This window comes from Saccostrea echinata, unplaced genomic scaffold (genome assembly GCF_033153115.1).
Source record: "Saccostrea echinata isolate AGI-Se365-2 ecotype Australia unplaced genomic scaffold, CSIRO_AGI_Sech_v1 ptg000042l, whole genome shotgun sequence".
NCBI classification, from domain to species: Eukaryota; Metazoa; Mollusca; class Bivalvia; order Ostreida; family Ostreidae; genus Saccostrea; species Saccostrea echinata.
The window spans coordinates 2302248-2320908 of record NW_026889791.1 but is presented as its reverse complement, the minus strand read 5'-3'; the positions used below and the strand labels follow the sequence as shown (position 1 = coordinate 2320908).

The 18661-nt window shown below is 33.6% G+C and overlaps 1 pseudogene; it reads right to left on the bottom strand.

Moving 5' to 3' along the window:
* Window positions 1-4770: 4770 nt before the first annotated feature.
* Window positions 4771-17731, bottom strand: LOC133201133 (zinc finger protein ZFP2-like; annotated as a pseudogene).
* Between the last annotated feature and the right edge of the window lie 930 nt (window positions 17732-18661).

The following is an 18661-nucleotide window of genomic DNA, read 5'->3' as shown; positions in this document are numbered from 1 at the left end:
TTGCTTAATTATGTTTGTATACACTGTTGGATATTTAAATATCCCACCGATGGGCAGTTGGATATTTGAATATCCAACTGATGGCCAGTTGGATCTTTAAATATCCAACTAGTGCTGGTCGAATCGGTAAAATATACGTAGACTAATAACAATGGCTGAAGTCATTGAAGTTTTTTAAATTCCGTGTAATAGCGCCGTACACACGGTAACATTTTGCTTTATACAACAAGGTTTATACAGCTTGCTTTACCGTGATCAAAATTGTACTTCACTACACGGTGAGTGAATTATATTGAATGGAACTCATATCCCCGTGCCATTGCTGGCCATTTCAGTATGTAGCGGTAATGAGTTGTTGTCGGCGCTAGTCCCTTTGAAAAAATGTAGAGGTAATGATCGCCCGAAAATTTGAGAAAATGTAGCGGTAATGAGTTGAAATTTTTTGCAATGTAGCAGTAATGTTGACCTACCAAACAGAGGTCATGGACAATGATCTTGGTCGTCTTTGTTTCAAGACTTTAACATGAAGGAACATTATCTTATTTGAACGATGTCACGTTTAGAATGTATTCTAAATAATATTAAAAGACAAAAATAAATACAAATAAAGTACGCAACTAAGCCAAAAAAATATATTTGTTTCACAATCATTTCTTTAAAACTTACTGCTATATTCTTAAAAAATAAAGTTGACAAGAAATGATAATGCTAAATTTAATTGTAAATTAAAGCACATCTAACCTGGTCCCAATTCCTAAACCATTGATATATAACTAATGCATAAAAATTTTAATATGCAAAGAATTTGATAATTAAACTTTAACATAATGTTTGTTTGCCTTCTCCCACTCTGGATGAAAAAGTTGGGTCGGTAGGTGGGTGACAAAAAAAATCTCAGAAAATTTCAAAATCAATGCTGAATTTTCAAAATCTATTTTCAGCCATGCCTTAGAAAAATAATTGCTTCCTGGAAGTTAAAAAGTTTTGAGTCGGGCCGTTTTTAGCCAGGGGGTTGGGAGAGGGCAACTAATTTTTTTTTAAAGATGGCCTTACTATATTGTTCTAGGTTTGCACAAGAAAGTAACATCAAAAGTTTTGTAAGCGACAAAAGTACAGTCAAAATTTAACCTAGAACTCGACGGGACGTCTGAAATTAACGAAATATCCGAGAATTCGCGATAGGGAGGTTTAAAACAAACAAAAAAAAAACACATTTAAATAATAATTCTACATTCATTACCGAGTGGAAGATTTCGCAAAGCCTATCCCCTTTTCATACATAGCAACCAAATTATGAGAAGTCCACATTCATAAAACAGAAAATTTGTTCTTGGTCTTACATTTGTCATTCTTAAAAATTCTTAGGGGTCCTTCTTAACCCCCACCCCCACCCCACCCCCGTCTTCTTGCATTATTTTTGTTCCAAACCTTTATACTTTAAGAATTTTATTATTCCTTTATATACAGGGTGTTTCATCATATTTCTTCCCATAACGATTAACTGTAAAATCTTCAATTTTAATCAAACTTAAAAAATAATTAAAAAAAAAAGAAATTAGTTTACATCTTAGAACAGGCAGGATTTTTATAATTATAAATCACAGGCATTTGTTTCTGTAATAAATATTTGACCCATAGTATAATAATGACACTATACTATGGGTCAAAAATTTATTACAGAAACAAGTGCCTGTGATGTATATGCTATGTTGTTATAATTGACATCATAAATTTAACATTATGGATATCTCTGTCTAAAAATCAAGGTGTTGAAGTTGCGCGACTGTACAGTAACTGTACAATAACTGGTATCAAAATGATAGAAAGAAATATCCAAATCAGATAAAAATCGGTAGAAATAATTTACAAAAATCATGTTCAATACTTTTATGCAAAAAGACTTCATTTAGCATACATTATTATTATTTAAAACAAACTTTTTTTAAAATATGACTTCATTTCGTACTTCATAAAAACAAGTTTGTGAAGACGACATGAAAGTATTTTCTTTGAAAAAGAAACGCCCCGTATGAATACGAGCCAAGGTATAGTTACTGCCATCATTCAATGGACCATTTCACAAAAATTCTTATAATTTTCGCAAAACAGAAAGATCGAGTGCAATTAATTAATGCATGAAGCAAGAAAGTTTGAAATCTGCCGTTACAATCACAATATTATGATGATTTGTATGAAAAGGATGTATTCACTATTACAAAAGAATTGACCTATAGGAGAGAACAATTTCCCGGAAAAAGTGACATTTAAAAATCAATCTTTATTTGTTGTTTTCTGCCGTATATATGTCTTAATTTTTCAAATTTGTATTTAACAACTAAAAGGAGTATTCTACTTAAGTATAGTAGTGTGGTCCCTTTTTACACCCTTGGTTTACCGGTTAAATATTAGCACACGGTATTTTGATTGTTTTTATTGTGTATAACGAAGTATTTTGAATTAAAACATTGTGTATTTATAATGAATAATTAAACATATCAAAAAATACAAGCCCGTTTTTAACACTTACCGCACTAAAAAATGCCGGAACATTTCCCCCCGATCAGACTACGGTTTCTCTATTACATGGAAATGGGCGGAGACATTTAGATTAGATACTATAAAAAGAAGATCTTGGTATGATGTTTTTCTTTCAAAGACGAAATTATATGTTCAAGATTCACAATCAACTACAATTACAATTTTCTATTTACAAAACTTTGGCAATAAAAGCTATAACAAGATGAACCAAACGAGTCCTTGCTGATCGATATAAAACTGAGTACGTTTCAACTGAGAACTAGCACATTTACTGGGGGCATTTACCCGTAACGGTACAAATCCACGTGGCTTGCTGTGATTCTAAACAGGTCATAAAGAGGTTAATCGCATGTAAATGAAGTCAGCGAAGAGATTCAAAATCTTATTACTTTTAATTAGAAAACATAGAGCACAGGGTTGTTCAACAAAGATATTTTCACTTAACATCTACACATATAATATACACATTATATTTCAAACTCGACTCGAACAAACCTGTGCTCGGTGTTTACGAAAGCTTTGAAGTGTGTATCTGTCACTGATTTCTTTTGATATTCATGAAAATCAAAGGACCCTACCTTCAACGCGCAGCTTCGTATGCTGCCTATATCTATTGTTTGACATTTTTAGATGACGATTCAAATAATAAAGACATTGGTTAATCATAGAATTTAATTTTTAAAAATTCTAATTAATGTTCGAAATTTGACGAGTAACCAGGGACCACAGATAAGCCTTACTGAGACTTGTTCTTTATTATTTACAACTTTACAATAAACCTCCAAAGTTGGCCGAAACACCATTTTGTCCGTTAAAGCGTTGATTTTTGCATAAAATTTGGCCTAGAAGTCCTTCAGGGCAGGCCTGCCCCTAAATAAAATTGTGATATTTTGATAGGTTGGGATGTAAGGAATAATTTAAGATAAGATTTTTTTTAGGGGCACCCCTGCCCTAGGGTCGAAATTCACAAAAAACCTACAAAAAATAAGTAAACCTGATTTTGACAATCTGCTTCAAATTTATACCACTCAATCTTGTAGTCAGAACAGCTCATTTGATATACATGTATGCGCTGACTTTTATATCGTGGGTCCTTTCTTTTTAAAGTCGGGGGTTCGAATCCACCTGGTGCCACACTTTTATAGTTTTAAGTTTTCGCCTATACCTATTCTTGATATAAGAAACACTAGAGAGATCAAATCGTAACAATCCTATGTACAGTTGTCAATCAGGCGGAACAAATCTCAGTATAGCACACTTTCTCCGAGGACAAGAATAACTCACTCTGTGTTACTCGATACAGGTATTCTCGGCAGCATTGAGCTGCGATGAATTTCAATTGTATCTATATTCCTTAGAATTTAATCACATTCCTTTTATTCTGTCTGTGCTACTAGTGCTTGTCTGGGTTACATGTAGCACATGAATGTTACGTATTGCTTGAATTATTTGAGCTTAATATATTTAGAATAACATACATGTACTTTTGTTTGCAGTCAGTGTTCTAAGATCTTAAGTTTTGAAACAGTAGGGCTACATATACCAGTAACTGTACTCCCTTGGATTTCATTTAAGCCTATATGATTTGCACACATTAATGGCATGTTTTTATTATATCCAACGAAAATGTGTTGTAAAATAAATAGAATAGACATAAAAAAATTTAATTCCAGAGACAGTAGACATTACCATTATGTACAATAAGAAGTAAAGAAAATTATCAATTATAATTACATTTGGAGATAACAAACTCAGAATATCAATGAAAGTGTTCCTCCTACCTTTACTCACTGAAATAAAGATTTATGAAAAACAAATTGTTACATGTATTCAGCCTTATGTCATTAATCGGAACGGAAATCGACAAGCTTTTTGTAGAGAAAAAAACCAAGCCCGGCCCTATAGGTCAGATCCCTATTTATACATAGAAGTGAACCTTTAAAGAGAAACTGTTTTCATATCAACAGTAATTTTATTAAATTTTTCGATAAAACTGAAATAATGTGAGGTCTCTTAAAAAAGTTTATCATGTGAATTTCATGGCCCCAGGGTCAGGGGTTCTGGTGTTAGGGTGGGGCTCTATCGACTATATAGTGAAAATGCATTAATTCTTTGAAAATCTTCTCCTCTGCTCCTCGGTTTTTATCTTTACACAACACCCAGTTCTGTAATATTTTTGAAAGGGTTAGAGTTCTTGTCTACTCTTTTGTGAAGAACAATTAACACTACATATTTCTTAGATTATTCATTCATTTATCATTGTACATGCAGTTTTCAATTAGTGTATAGAAAAGTGCTTCCTGCATATATCACATAATTATAACGTTTCATCACTAAAATGTGTCCTTCTGTGTGCTTTTAAGGTACCTGATACACTGAATACCTTCCCATCACATTTATAAGGTTTAACACCTGTATGCGTTCTCATGTGTTTCTGTAAGGTCTGTGACTGGTTGAATGCCTTCCCACACACATCACATTTATAAGGTTTATCACCTGTATGTGTTCTCATGTGTTTCTGTATGTCACTTGACTGGTTGAATGCCTTCCCACACACCACATTTATGAGGTTTATCACCTGTATGTGTCCTCATGTGTGTCTGTAAGTTCTGCGACTGGTTGAATGCCTTCCCACACACATCACATTTATAAGGTTTATCACCTGTATGTGTTCTCATGTGTTTCTGTAAGTCACTAGACTGGTTGAATGCCTTCCCACACACATCACATTTATAAGGTTTATCACCTGTATGTGTTCTCATGTGTTTCTGTAAGTTCTGCGACTGGTTGAATGCCTTCCCACACACATCACATTTATAAGGTTTATCACCTGTATGTGTTCTCATGTGTTTCTGTAAGTTCTGCGACTGGTTGAATGCCTTCCCACACACATCACATTTATAAGGTTTATCACCTGTATGTGTTCTCATGTGTTTCTGTAAGTTCTGCGACTGGTTGAATGCCTTCCCACACTCATCACATTTATAAGGTTTATCACCTGTATGTGTTCTCATGTGTTTCTGTAAGTTCTGCGACTGGTTGAATGCCTTCCCACACACATCACATTTATAAGGTTTATCACCTGTATGTGTTCTCATGTGTGTCTGTAAGTTCTGTAAATGGTTGAATCCCTTCCCACACTCATCACATTTATAAGGTTTATCACCTGTATGTGTTCTCATGTGTTTCTGTAAGTTCTGCGACGGGTTGAATGCCTTCCCACAAACATCACATTTAAAAGGTTTATCATCTGTATGTGTTCTCATGTGAACTTGCAAGATACATAATTTGTTGAATTCCTTCCCACACACATCACATTTATAAAGTTTATCACTTGTATGTGCTATGTGCCTGGTTAAATGTTCTCTTTTATTAAACATATTTTTGCACACATTGCAATTACATGGGTCATTTTGAGAATTCACTTTGGTGTAAATATCAGTCATAACAGTATTTTTTCTGTGGACAATACTGCTCTGTAATGCCTTTGATCTACATATGAAACCCTCATCTGATATGCAATTCTGTTTAGTTTGTTCTGTATGACTTTTAACTTGCTGCTCAATATTTTCTTTGGCTGTATATGCAAGGTTTGATGTACTACTGGAAACAGGGACGTTAATGCACGCTGTGATATTTGAAAACTTCCCTTTCACTTGTTTTTCAACCTGTATGAAAGATAATAATATATATTTTTATTGCAATAATGCATCGTTAATGTGATGAATGTGATACTATAATAAAACTGATGGTTTGATATTGATTTATCATAGTCAATACATACATGTATAATGATTGATAAAACAATTGGGAGGAGCCCCAGAACGATGGGCCTCAAATTTAACTGGAGACTCTGATAACCGAGATAAATTTCTCAAAAAAAGCAAATATTTATATATATCAAATATTATATAATGTGTACAAAGGATCACTTCAGGATAACAAATGAAAAGAACGTTTGGAGAGACCAATTTCCGGAAAAGTCATATTTCATTAATTTTATTTTTGCATTTTAAACCTAAAAAGCACTCTCCCTGTACGACAAGTTCTTGCATGAATTTTTTTTGCAAAAATTCTAAAACTTCAGAGCAGACCTTTCTTTCAGTCAGATTATGAATTTTTAAATAGATGTTAACTAAGATTTAGGTTTATAATGGTTTTTAAGGACATCCTTGCTCTGGTGTGTGAATCAAAAACCTGATTTTGACAACCTTGCTCATAATCATATCACCCTTTCTCTTAATCAAGAGAGCTAAAATTGTTAAGACTGCTGAGTCTCATGACCTAGTTCAGTTAAAAAAAAATCATATTCACCTTTTGCCTTAACATTACTATTGTAACTGTTTAAAAATGCTTGCTTTTTAAATACTATTTCATTTGTTTTAAAGAGAATTGTTTATTTTTCTTCAATTAATAAATCTCAAGTACAAGTTCAAATAAACAAAGGTCTTAATATAAAAGACAATACATGAAAAAAGAGTATGTACCGGTAGAGATAAATAAATGCAATCTTCAAGATCATCAAGAGGTACAAAACCATGCTAAAAATTTGACATTTCCATACCTGAAACATTGTTTTTTCCCATTTGAACGGTGAGCAAAAGCTAAATAAACGCATGGCAAATAGTGTGAGAACTGTGAACACAACCTGTCGGAAAGACAGTGAATGGTGACCAGTAAGAAAATACAAATAATAAATTGAGTGCAAAATAAAAAGTGATCCCCTGTTGTGGTCCACCCTACCCTCGGTGGTCATCATTTTAACAAATTGGAAACTGCACTGCCTGAGAATGCTTTTATATTAATAAGACTAATTATGGCTTTGTTATTTTTGAGAAAATTAAAAAAAAAATCCTATATATTTCTTTATATAACTTTGATATCTTGTTAAGGCCCTATATCCCCCCCCCCCCCCCCCATAGGTCATGATTTAAACAATCTGGGATCTAAACTACATGAGGATGCATCTTTAGTATATTAATAATACAATTCATGGCTTTGATGTTCTTAAAAAAAGTTAATTTTTCCTGAATATTCCTATATAAGATTTTGATGCTGTCCCATCCTACCCCTGGGGATTCATGATTTGAACAAACTTGAATCTACACTACTTTACGATGCTTCCACATCAATTTGACTAGCCATCGCTTTGCTGTTCTTGAGATTTTTGAAGAGTTTTCCCTTATTATTCCTATGTAAAACTTTAATCTCTCAATATAACCCCATCTGTCACTGAAAGTTATCATTTAAACAAACTCAAATCTATACTACCTGATGATTATATCAGTAAGACTAATCATGGTTTTGCTAGTCTTGAGGTTTTTTATACATATATATTTATACAGTATGTTAAACCTTGATACCGATTGTGGCCCCATCTGTCCTCGAAAATCATCATTTGAACAAACATAAATCTACACTACCTGATGATGATTTCATATCACTACAACTTATCATGGCTTTGTAGTCTTGAGAAGAATTTACATATATATATATATATATATATATATATATATATATATATATATATATATATATATATATATATATCGGCATCGAAAGCAAGTTTTTTGACTTGCCTAGATAGCCGAGCGGTCTAGCGTGCTGTTCTTGTACTGCTAGGAGACAGATTCCGTAGGTCGAGAGTTCAACCCCGGGCTGGGGCGGAAGTGGGTATCCTTATAAAAGTGAATTTCTCTGTGCTTTCTATATTAACATTTCTTCACTTAGGGTAGTTATGTTAGTTTAAGAGTTGTTGTAAAATGTGCTTTATAAATAAAAATTAATTTCATTACAACGTGTATTGGTAACGATCCTCTGATAAAACTAATGTCCAAATAACTGTATCTCACTTCCATTCTCAATGACCGTGTAGTGTAGGACAGCGCCGCGAGAATTCCATCGGCATCGAAAGCAAGTTTTTTGACTTGCCTAGATAGCCGAGCGGTCTAGCGCGCTGTTCCTGTACTGCTAGGAGACAGATTCCGTAGGTCGAGAGTTCAACCCCGGGCTGGGGCGAAAGTGGGTATCCTTATAAAAGTGAATTTCTCTGTGCTTTCTATATATATATATATATATATATATATATATATATATATATATATATATATATATATATATTCCAATTTAAACTTTGATCCCTTATTGTGGCCCTGGGGGTTATGCTTTGAACACTTTGTAATGAAGGCTTCATATAACTTGATCCCATTTACTTGAGAATGCTTTTTGAAATTTAGTTGAAATTGGCCCAATGGATCTGGAGAAGTCGAGGAGAGATATTTAAGAATTCATGAAAATTGGTGATTTCTTTCAACAATCTTTCTCAAGAACCACTAGGCCAGAAACTTATGAAAGTCATGTGAAACCTTTATTACATACTTGTAGATGCAAATTTATTCAAATTATGACCCCCGGGTATAGGGCAAGTCCACAACATAAAATCAAAGTTTTACTTAGATTATATGGGGAAAATCTTTAAAAATCTAAAAAACAGCAAAGCCATTAGTAGTCATTTTAATACAGGAAATCTTCAGGTAGTGTGGTTTCAAATGTATTTAAATCATGGACCCCTGGGAGTAAGATGGGGTCACAACAAAGGATCAAGTTTTTACATAGGAATATATAAGAAATATCTTTTAGATTGATTGATTGTATATTGTTCAACGTCCCATTCGAGAATTTTTCACTCACATAGAGACGTCACTGTATGCCAGTGAAGGGCTTCAAATTGAGACCTATACTAGACACTCGGGGCCATTGAGCAGTGAGGGTTCATTATCGTGCCAACGCCTACCGTGACACGGGACTTACGGTTTTAAGGTCATATCCGAAAGACCCGTGACTTTCACTTTTAATGCCGGGCGCTTGGCAAAGGAACAGTCACTACCTATGTTTACGTCTTAGGTTAGACGCGGAGAGGCGAACGAGAATCGAAACCGGGCTTCCCGATCATGAAGCGAACGCCCTACCACTAGGCTACCATAACTGGTACTAAATATCTTTTATAATAGTCTTTTCGAGATCAACAAAGCCATTATTTGTCATAAAACGAGAGTATTTTAGGTAGATATATTTCCTAGGTTTTACATACTATTAGGAAGATGAAGGAAAATTAAAAGGTTTCTTCTTTTAAAAAACAGCAAGGCCATGTTTAATCATATTGATATGGAAGCAGGGCCACACCGGGGAATCAATGCTTTACATAAGAGTATTCAGGAAAAATCTTTAAAAATCTTCTTCTCAAGAACCAAAAAGCCACTATGTCATATTACAAAAGAATTATTTTCAGGTTTTGTAGATTTAAATTTGTTCAAATCCTGACCCCTGGGGTAGTGTTGGGCCACAATGGCCAGCCAAAAGTTTACATAGGAATACATTAGGTAAAAAATCTTCTTCTTAAAAACAGCAAAGCCGTGATTAGTCATATTCAGAAAGTGTTGATTCAAAATTTGTTCAAACATGACTCCCGGGAGGTAGGGTTGGATCACAATGGGCAACCAACGTTTAATATGGGTATTCATAGGAAAATCTTCTAAAATTCTTCAAGAACAGCAAGGCAATGATTAGTCATATTCATGTTTAAGCATCCTAAGGTAGTGCAGATTCAAATTTCTTTAAATCATGACTTCCTCCCCTACCCATCTGGAAGGGAAGGGGGGCTTTTATTTATTTAAACTTTTCAATTTTGAACTGATTTCTGCTTTTCTCTAGCCAAAGTTCTCAGGTGAGCGTTGTGAGCCATGGGCCTCTTGTTTCTATAACTAAAGACAATGACTAAAATAGAAAAGTTGAACCCTCTACAATTTTTTTGTTAAACCATACTACACCCTCGCCAAAATTTCTATTTCTGAATTTCTTATACTATCCAGGATTATACCCAAAAGCTATGAAATACATGTAGATGTTAGAAGTGAATTATTTTAGATTTTTAAGGGTTTTCATAATTATGCTGCATGTATGTTCATCTCTCTAATCAAATTATCATCTCTCTATTATTGATTTGACAGTATAGTAACATAACACATATACAATGTATCTATGACTGAAATATGCATATACTGCATTTTCTGAAAATAAGTGAACGCTTATCAAAAGGACAAGGTGATCACACAGATAGAGCGAACACTGAACGTTTTGTGATTGGGAAGTGGGTAAGATGTGAACTCAAAGTGTGAACGTAAAGTATGTGAACAAGCTGAACTCACAGTAAACGAATGGGAAAAAAAAGAATGTTTCAGGGACAATTAGATGAAAAAGTAAGAAAAATATCAACTAAGAATTGGAGATACTTAAACCCAGGCCTGGAGTATAAAAGGAAATGGGAGGAGCTTAAATTTGAAAATCACATATTATCCTACATGTTCAGCTGAGCAGAGATGTTTTGAAAAGTTATCACATCTTAATATGTTGTACTGGCTCAAAAATTGGCACAGTAGTACATTTCCTTTTCAGTTATTCCAGTATGTAAAAATATTCATTGATTGATTATTTTATATGCCAAAATATACATCAAAACATCTGAAGTGAACAGATTTCAAATTTACCTCTGCTCTATATATGGCAAGTTGACCCCTGGTCATATTGAATTGTAATGAACAAAGCAGAGATGTAAATAAACAGAGCCATGTGGATTCATAAACAAGTTTATTAGCCACTTACTGCATTGAAATTCCTTGTTGAATTGAATAAATCCATATACACAATCAATATTCAAAACAAAAATATTATATTTGTCATACTTATTATTGAAAATAAAGGTTTTAATGCACATTAGTTGCATAATATTTAGAGTATTATAACCACTTGTGTCCCATGTATCGCCTTCCTGAAGGATTAGGATATAAATTCCTAACTAAAGATAAGACACATTCAGGCATTATTTCTCTGAGTGTCCACACTATATTCTCACAGTCACCTTGATTAAGTTTTTCAGCCTTCTTAGCAATGTATCGCGGATGATTCCACGCATATCTTCTTGACATCATTGTCCAGAATTTCTTGTATTTGGTTTTCCTGATTGCGGAGTTCCTAACATGAGGTGGTGAACCATTTCCAAGCCAACTCTGTCTGTTTGTAGTTACACATGGATGACAAAAACAATACATGCATTCCTGGTCATTCACCTGTGGTGTTTCATCATCATCTCAAAGTCCAGGATTACCACCCGCTGGTTGCTGCTCCTCATTCTGGCCAGGATTTTCACTTGTGTTGCAGACTATTATCTCCTGGTTTACAGCAGGTCTTATCTCTTCATCGGTATTTCCCTCTGACCAGTTATTAAAAACAACACAAGAATCAAAATCCCATTCACTGTGTGAAAACAAAGCTTGGACAGAATTGATTTCAACTTCTGTAAGATTCAAACAAACTTGTCTCCTTGTTTCAGACATAACAAAAAAATAGCAAAAACACGATAACTCCTTCACTGAAATGGTTTCCAATGGAATGGTCAAGACAAAGAAAATTGATTGACCACTGAAAAATCTTCCCGCCAAACTTCACAGCATGTACTGTGGAAGAGTTGACTAAGGCAAGGGTATGATAGCATCAAAATGTAGTGCATAATGCTGTCCATAAAGTTTTTTTTTTTGAAAATGATTTTTAAATATTTTATTTTTTTTGTACTGCTGTTCGATTTTTATTAAAATGTAATGTTCAAATTGTTAATAATGTCTAAATCATGTAATGTACCCCCTTACATTACCCTCTATCTAATGAAGTAAACATGTCTATGGTCAGAGATGCAGAGTAATATAAAGGAGGCCACAATTTTGTTTTACCAAGTTGCACATTCTCATAGTTATATAATTAGTAAGTTATAAAAATAAAAGGGCACAAGGCAAAATTAAAGAAAACATTATAAGAAAATTAAATAAGAAACAAATATGATAGCATACAGAAATCATTCTGACTACCCTATGGCACCCCCACTGACCATAGTAGGGCTGGTAATACCACCTGCTGACTTGACAGACAATTTACTTACATATTCACAAAGTCTGTTATTACATGATAAAGAAGTAAGTAAAGATGGATGAACAAGTACCAAAGAGAATACGAGATGAGAATAGAGAACAACAAGGGAGAAAGAAACGAAGATCTGATGCTGGAGAAGAAATGAAAGTGCGGAATGAAAGGCGCAAAGTACAAGAAAAACCACTTGTTACTGGATGTATTAGATTTTATGTTAAATCTGAAGAAGAAAAGGTTACTGTTTACAACAAAATGGACAAAATCAAACTTTGTTTGGCCGAAAAAGTGTCATTTGTAACAAATGAGCAGTTACTGAACAGTGTGTTTGACTTTTTCATCCAAATGCATGGATTAACAGATAATGCACCTCAAGAGGAAAAACTGAACTTTCAGCCTTATTTACCATGTGACCAAAAAACAACAGATGAGGATATGTTTTAACATCTTATTCAGCAATGAGAAACATTTGCTCTGGAATTCAACATCATGGCCAAACTTGTCAGGAGTTTTTGGATATAAAGAAATTGCAAAGGTTTGGTCATGCTGCTAAGGTGACATTTGCCTGCAAGGAAAAACCACTTGATTTCGGCAGATTCATCACAACATTTGCCAGGTGGAATGTTTCTCGTAAATTTGAGAATGGTGCATTCTGTCTATGCAACAGGATTACGCTACAGTCAATACAAGAGACTGTGTGATGCTGGAAATATAGGGGTTATACCAGAGAGTGCATTTGAAAGCCAACATGATCTATACTGTTCTGTTACTAGAGATATGGCTGAGGAATCAGTAACTAAGGCAATCAATGAAGAAGAAGCAACAGAAATTCTAAAATCAGAAGAAAATGAAACCCAGTATAATGGAATAAATATCATGACAGATGCCCGCCATGGTTGGAGAAGAAATGCATCCCAATCAGATGTTGTTGCATTAGGCCAAACACACCATCGAGTTGTTGGATTGGAGGTTGTAACAAGACAAGACGATCCTGTAAGTCAGAGACATGAAATGAAAGGAGTTGAACTTCTTTACAACCATTTTGATGAGAAGGATGTTTCTGTCAACCTTCATGGTCATGACAGAAATGCAAGTGTTAACAAATATTTGTCCGAGAATAAGCCTTCTGTAACAAGTGCAAATGATACATGGCACGCAAGCAAGAATGTCAGCAAGGAAATGAAGAAAATTGCAAATGGTCCACTGAAATACAGAGGCATCACTTGGCATCCGGATCTTTCAGATAAAGATGCATCTATTAAAACACATACTTATTATGCCATGAAAAACTGCCAAGGATCATCAAAGAAACTCCGAGAATTTCTGGACAACATAGTTGAACATTATAAAAATAATCATGAAAATTGTTCCACAGAGTCAAGATGTAAATGTGATCCCAACTATGAACTATCCAAACACGTTCTTAAGGATTCAGATGCAGAGAGAATTTTGAGAAATGAAATAAGAAAACTTCAAATTTACAAAACACCAGATGATTATGTCAACTGTATTGACACTCATTATGTTGAATCCTTTAATAACGCTCTTCTTATTTATCACGATAAACGGATTAAATTTGGTGATGAGGAATACAAACGCAGATCTCATATGGCTGTTCTAGACTGGAATGAGAATGTTGATCGCGAGTATACTTCAATAAGTAATTATGAGGATGCTAGACGACCAAGAGCAAGATCTGGACATAAAAACCTTGTGCCTAAAACAAATAAATTTACACTTATCTTGTGGGATAAAATTATTAGTGCATTCTACAAAAAGTGACATTCTGTTTGTGTTGTAACAGTGAAAACTTATTCAAAAAGGTATAATTAATTGTTACAAATACCAGTAATACAATAAAAATATACTTTATCAGATGGTAGCTTTTTTAAATTTGTAATTTTGTATGAGTCATTTATCAGAAAATCTTTTCACTACTATATTCAATTATTTGAAAGCTATTAAATAAAACAAATGTTAACCTTCACACATTCTTAAACTGGTAAATTGTAGAAAGCAATGGTCAACAGATTATAAGATTAGCCATGTGCTTATCAGCTGATAAGGGAAAGTGATGCTAAATATAACCAGCTGCTCTGTGTTATCTTGATAAGCTCCTCCTATAGAAAATGCGGTAGTGACTACCGCTGCCTGGGGTTTAACTCAGAATATGTTGACATTATCTCGCTATAGAGTTCTTATCTATGAAGAGATTCATCATATATTACATATTACATGTACTGAATAGAACTAAAATGATGAAACAAAAACAAATCCCTATTTACGTATAGCTTAAAGTCATTGAGAAAAACAGAAATCAAAAAGATTTTTTAAGACTAAAACTAGTGTTGTCCCTTTAGGTCTTTTCTCTTGTCATCCTGAAGTGTTTTTTTACAAGACACTGGGAACTTGTCCTTTGAGTTATTATGCATTAAAACAAGAATTTAGTTACCTGTAATAAACAAATTATAACTAAACATGAAATGAAAAAATGCAGATAAGGGACAGTAATCAAGCTCAAAAGTCCATTGGGACAAAACAAATCAATACAAATCGCGAGTTGAGGCAACACGGACCCCCCCCCCTCTCTCTCTCTATCTTCCGTTTCATTGGTATCTCACCTTGTATCTCATTGATCTGACTGAATTTGCAGTGCCACTATTTTCTTTTCCTTTCTTCCGGCAATGCAATATATGGCTTTTAAGAAAGTCAGGGGTACTTAAGCAAATTTTGCAATGTGGACAACGGAATATATCTGCATTAAGATAAATGTAAATTTGAAGCATGCATGAATTAAGATGAAATGGTTTTTCGTCTTATTTTTTCATTTGAATTCAATTTTATAGTTAATTTTTTTTCTAATGTCTGTTGCGAAAACAGGCATCATTATAATAAGATTAAAGCATAAACATAAAAGCTTTATAATAACGTGTTTGATACATGAAAAAGAGTTTATCTAGCATATAACCTAAAGTTATTTTACATAATTATCATGATTTTGCTATTTTGTAGAAAACAAAACTTACCATTAACTGTATATGGCTTAATACACTTAAACAAACTGTATCCATGTTTGTATTTACAATGTTTTGCCATAAACTCCTTGTTACTGAATCCAAAATGACACCAAGGACAGATGAAGACTTCTATAAATAATGTAAAAATGTTTGAAGAATACAATATATCAGTATTTTTTAAGGTCATCATTTTCTAACATTCAAATTTGCTACTTTTTACTACTTTTCATCATGTCCATTTATTAGGATTACTTTAAAGCAATATGAGCTGCATTTTTGAGAATTTGGTTTTGCTGTTTAAATGTACTATTTGATAAATTTTAATGTAATATGAACCTTTTTGATCAATGAAATATATGGAGATAACGAACAGTATTCAAACTCAAAAGTCCATTAATCAATACAAAATAGGAGCAGAGCAAACACGGACCTCCAAACATCAGAGGTGGGATCAGGTGCCACGGAGGAGTGAGCATCCCCTGCCGACCGGTCACACCCGCCGTGTGCTCCTTGTCATGATCGGGAAATAACGGAATTGTATTTGCTGACAAGGTCATTGTATCGACCATAGAACTTACGAAATGATGACTTTAAATGAGACAAATGAAATTCTTGTTTCATCAACTTATTTGTCAATAATTTACCTCGTTTAAGAAATTGTACATACGTAGAGCATGCTCTTGCGTATCGAATCAACTGAGAAATATATACCCCGTATGCAGGTGATGAAGGTATATTGCTGCATAAGTAAGGGAAGTTGACGATTGAAAAGTTAAAGTCATCATGTTTATCATAAAGCTTGGTTATTAGATTACCATTAACGTCTTTTTCAAGTAAAATATCCACATATGAAACAGATGTGTCAGACTCTGTGGTATCTTTTATCTCAAGTTCACAAGGATATATCGTATCGACATAAGAATGGAAATAGCCATTGTTAATTGACAATACGTCGTCGATATATCTAAATGTCGAGTTGAAGGCCACAGCAAGTGTTTTCTTCTTTTCACGTACAAGATTTTGGACACATTTTGCTTCATATGAATACAAAAAAAGGTCTGCTAATAACGGGGCGCAATTGGTACCCATGGGAATTCCAATAGATTGTTGGAAGACCTGGTCTCCAAAAACCACATAGATATTGTCAATCAGAAACTCAAGCATCTTTTTAATGTCAACTTCAGAGTACTTGTGTGAACAATCAGAATGTTTTTTAACAAAATAATTTTGCAAATGACCAATGACAAGGTAAGTATATTTACGAGTTCCATTTTTATTGAAAAGCAGCTGTCAATGATATCAAAACTTAAATAACTTAATGACTTAAATAAACTGTTTCAAAAGAGAGACTTCTGTACAATCGGATATATAGTACTAAGGAACCATTGTTGTACAGGACAACAATAATGTAATTCTGCTTCAAACAAAGCTTAAAAATAGTTCCTCCATCGCAAATATGAACAACAGAAGTTAATAAACGTTCCTTTTTCCTGTCATTGAAATAGTGAATTACAATTTTGCAACAAAAAAATTTCCGCTCATATTGTTTCAAGTCGAAAATTGGGACAAGGGCATGTGATTATTAATTTGTGTCTGTTTATATCAAGGTTTTCGGCAAGTTTACAATTTCCAGTTGAAAAATAAATGACGATAAGAAATAAAGGTTATAATCTTTCCATCAATTTAAATGAAAATAATTGTAGATTATGTGATATTTGAATGACTTCTAAGGCAAAACAAGTTGTTATAAGTTTTACTTTTTAGAAATGATCCCTTACACCAATTAAAGTGCAAAAAGGGGTCACTATATAATTAGTCTTACTGTTGTAAACATTGTCATCTTTTTAAAGGCACAGTTGATCTGTACATTATGAATGTGCGAAAACATGAAACAATAAGGTTGTTAATTATAAGTGAATCTCAATTGCAAACAATAACCTTACCCTCTCCATTCACAATTTTTGGAGAAACATCCATTTCTTCTCTATATATCCCTAGTTCTTTCCCATAATCATGACCATACCATACCAAGAGTTCTGTCCCAACAGGAACGTCTTTAAATGATCTGTAATATATCCGTCCTTTGTACTGAAAGGCCACTAGATTCTGTTCTGATTCTGATCTAGCACAGTTGACATATCTCATCCAGTTACTGAAGGGTTTTTTAAAAGCATTCACAAAATGACTTGGATGTCCCTTTTTATATATCTATGGAAAGAAAAAGTGCAATCAATCAGTAAATGTAAATAAAATAATTATAGATAATAAGTACTTTCATAAAATCATCAAATTATAACACAATATATCCTCTGATTAAAGTGATATGAAGAAAATATAATAGAGGCCTGGGTGTAAGGGGATTTTCCCCATCCAGTTTACACCATATTTTTTCGAGAGAATTTCTGTAGACATGTGCTTCCATTTCTTTGGATTTTAACTGATCTTGACACAATTATGAAGTAACAAAGCATCGAAAATGTATTTTATTTTACCTTTCCTTAAAAAATGAAAAACAAATGAACTGTGCCCATAATGCTCACCTGAGTCACGGACTTTGCTGTTTTGACCAAAAAAAAAATCCAAATCCAAATTTATAACAACAAGAAATTCAAACACCATATTATGGCCTAACCTTTCCCCAAAGTGTGTACAATTAAACTAACTCTAACTTGAATCTACACAAAATGAAGAAACTTGACTCTTCAATTGAATATCAACATAAATGGCCTTACTCTTAATTAGAACTTTTAAGATTTTCTTTTCTTTATAATGTAATATTTGATTCTCAATTATATCCCACCCTAACCCATGTAGTGTCTATAAGTTGAAGCAAAAAAATGAAGTAGAGGTACTATGAGCACTGAGCTCACTAAATGATACCCCGCCTCCCACATGATTATAATGGCAAAGTCCATGTTTTGCTCTGGGAGACCCAAAATAAGTGTCAGATCAAAAAGTAAAATATGAGGTGCACATTGGCATCATGCAATAAAGAATCTGTGAAAGTATTATAAAATTTTATTCAGTGGTATAGTAGGAGTTGTGGATAAGAGATGGGTACCCTTCAAAGTATAGAAAGATGGCAGCGTCCATGTTTTGCTATGGAAAACGCAAAATATGTATCCGTAAATAGGAGG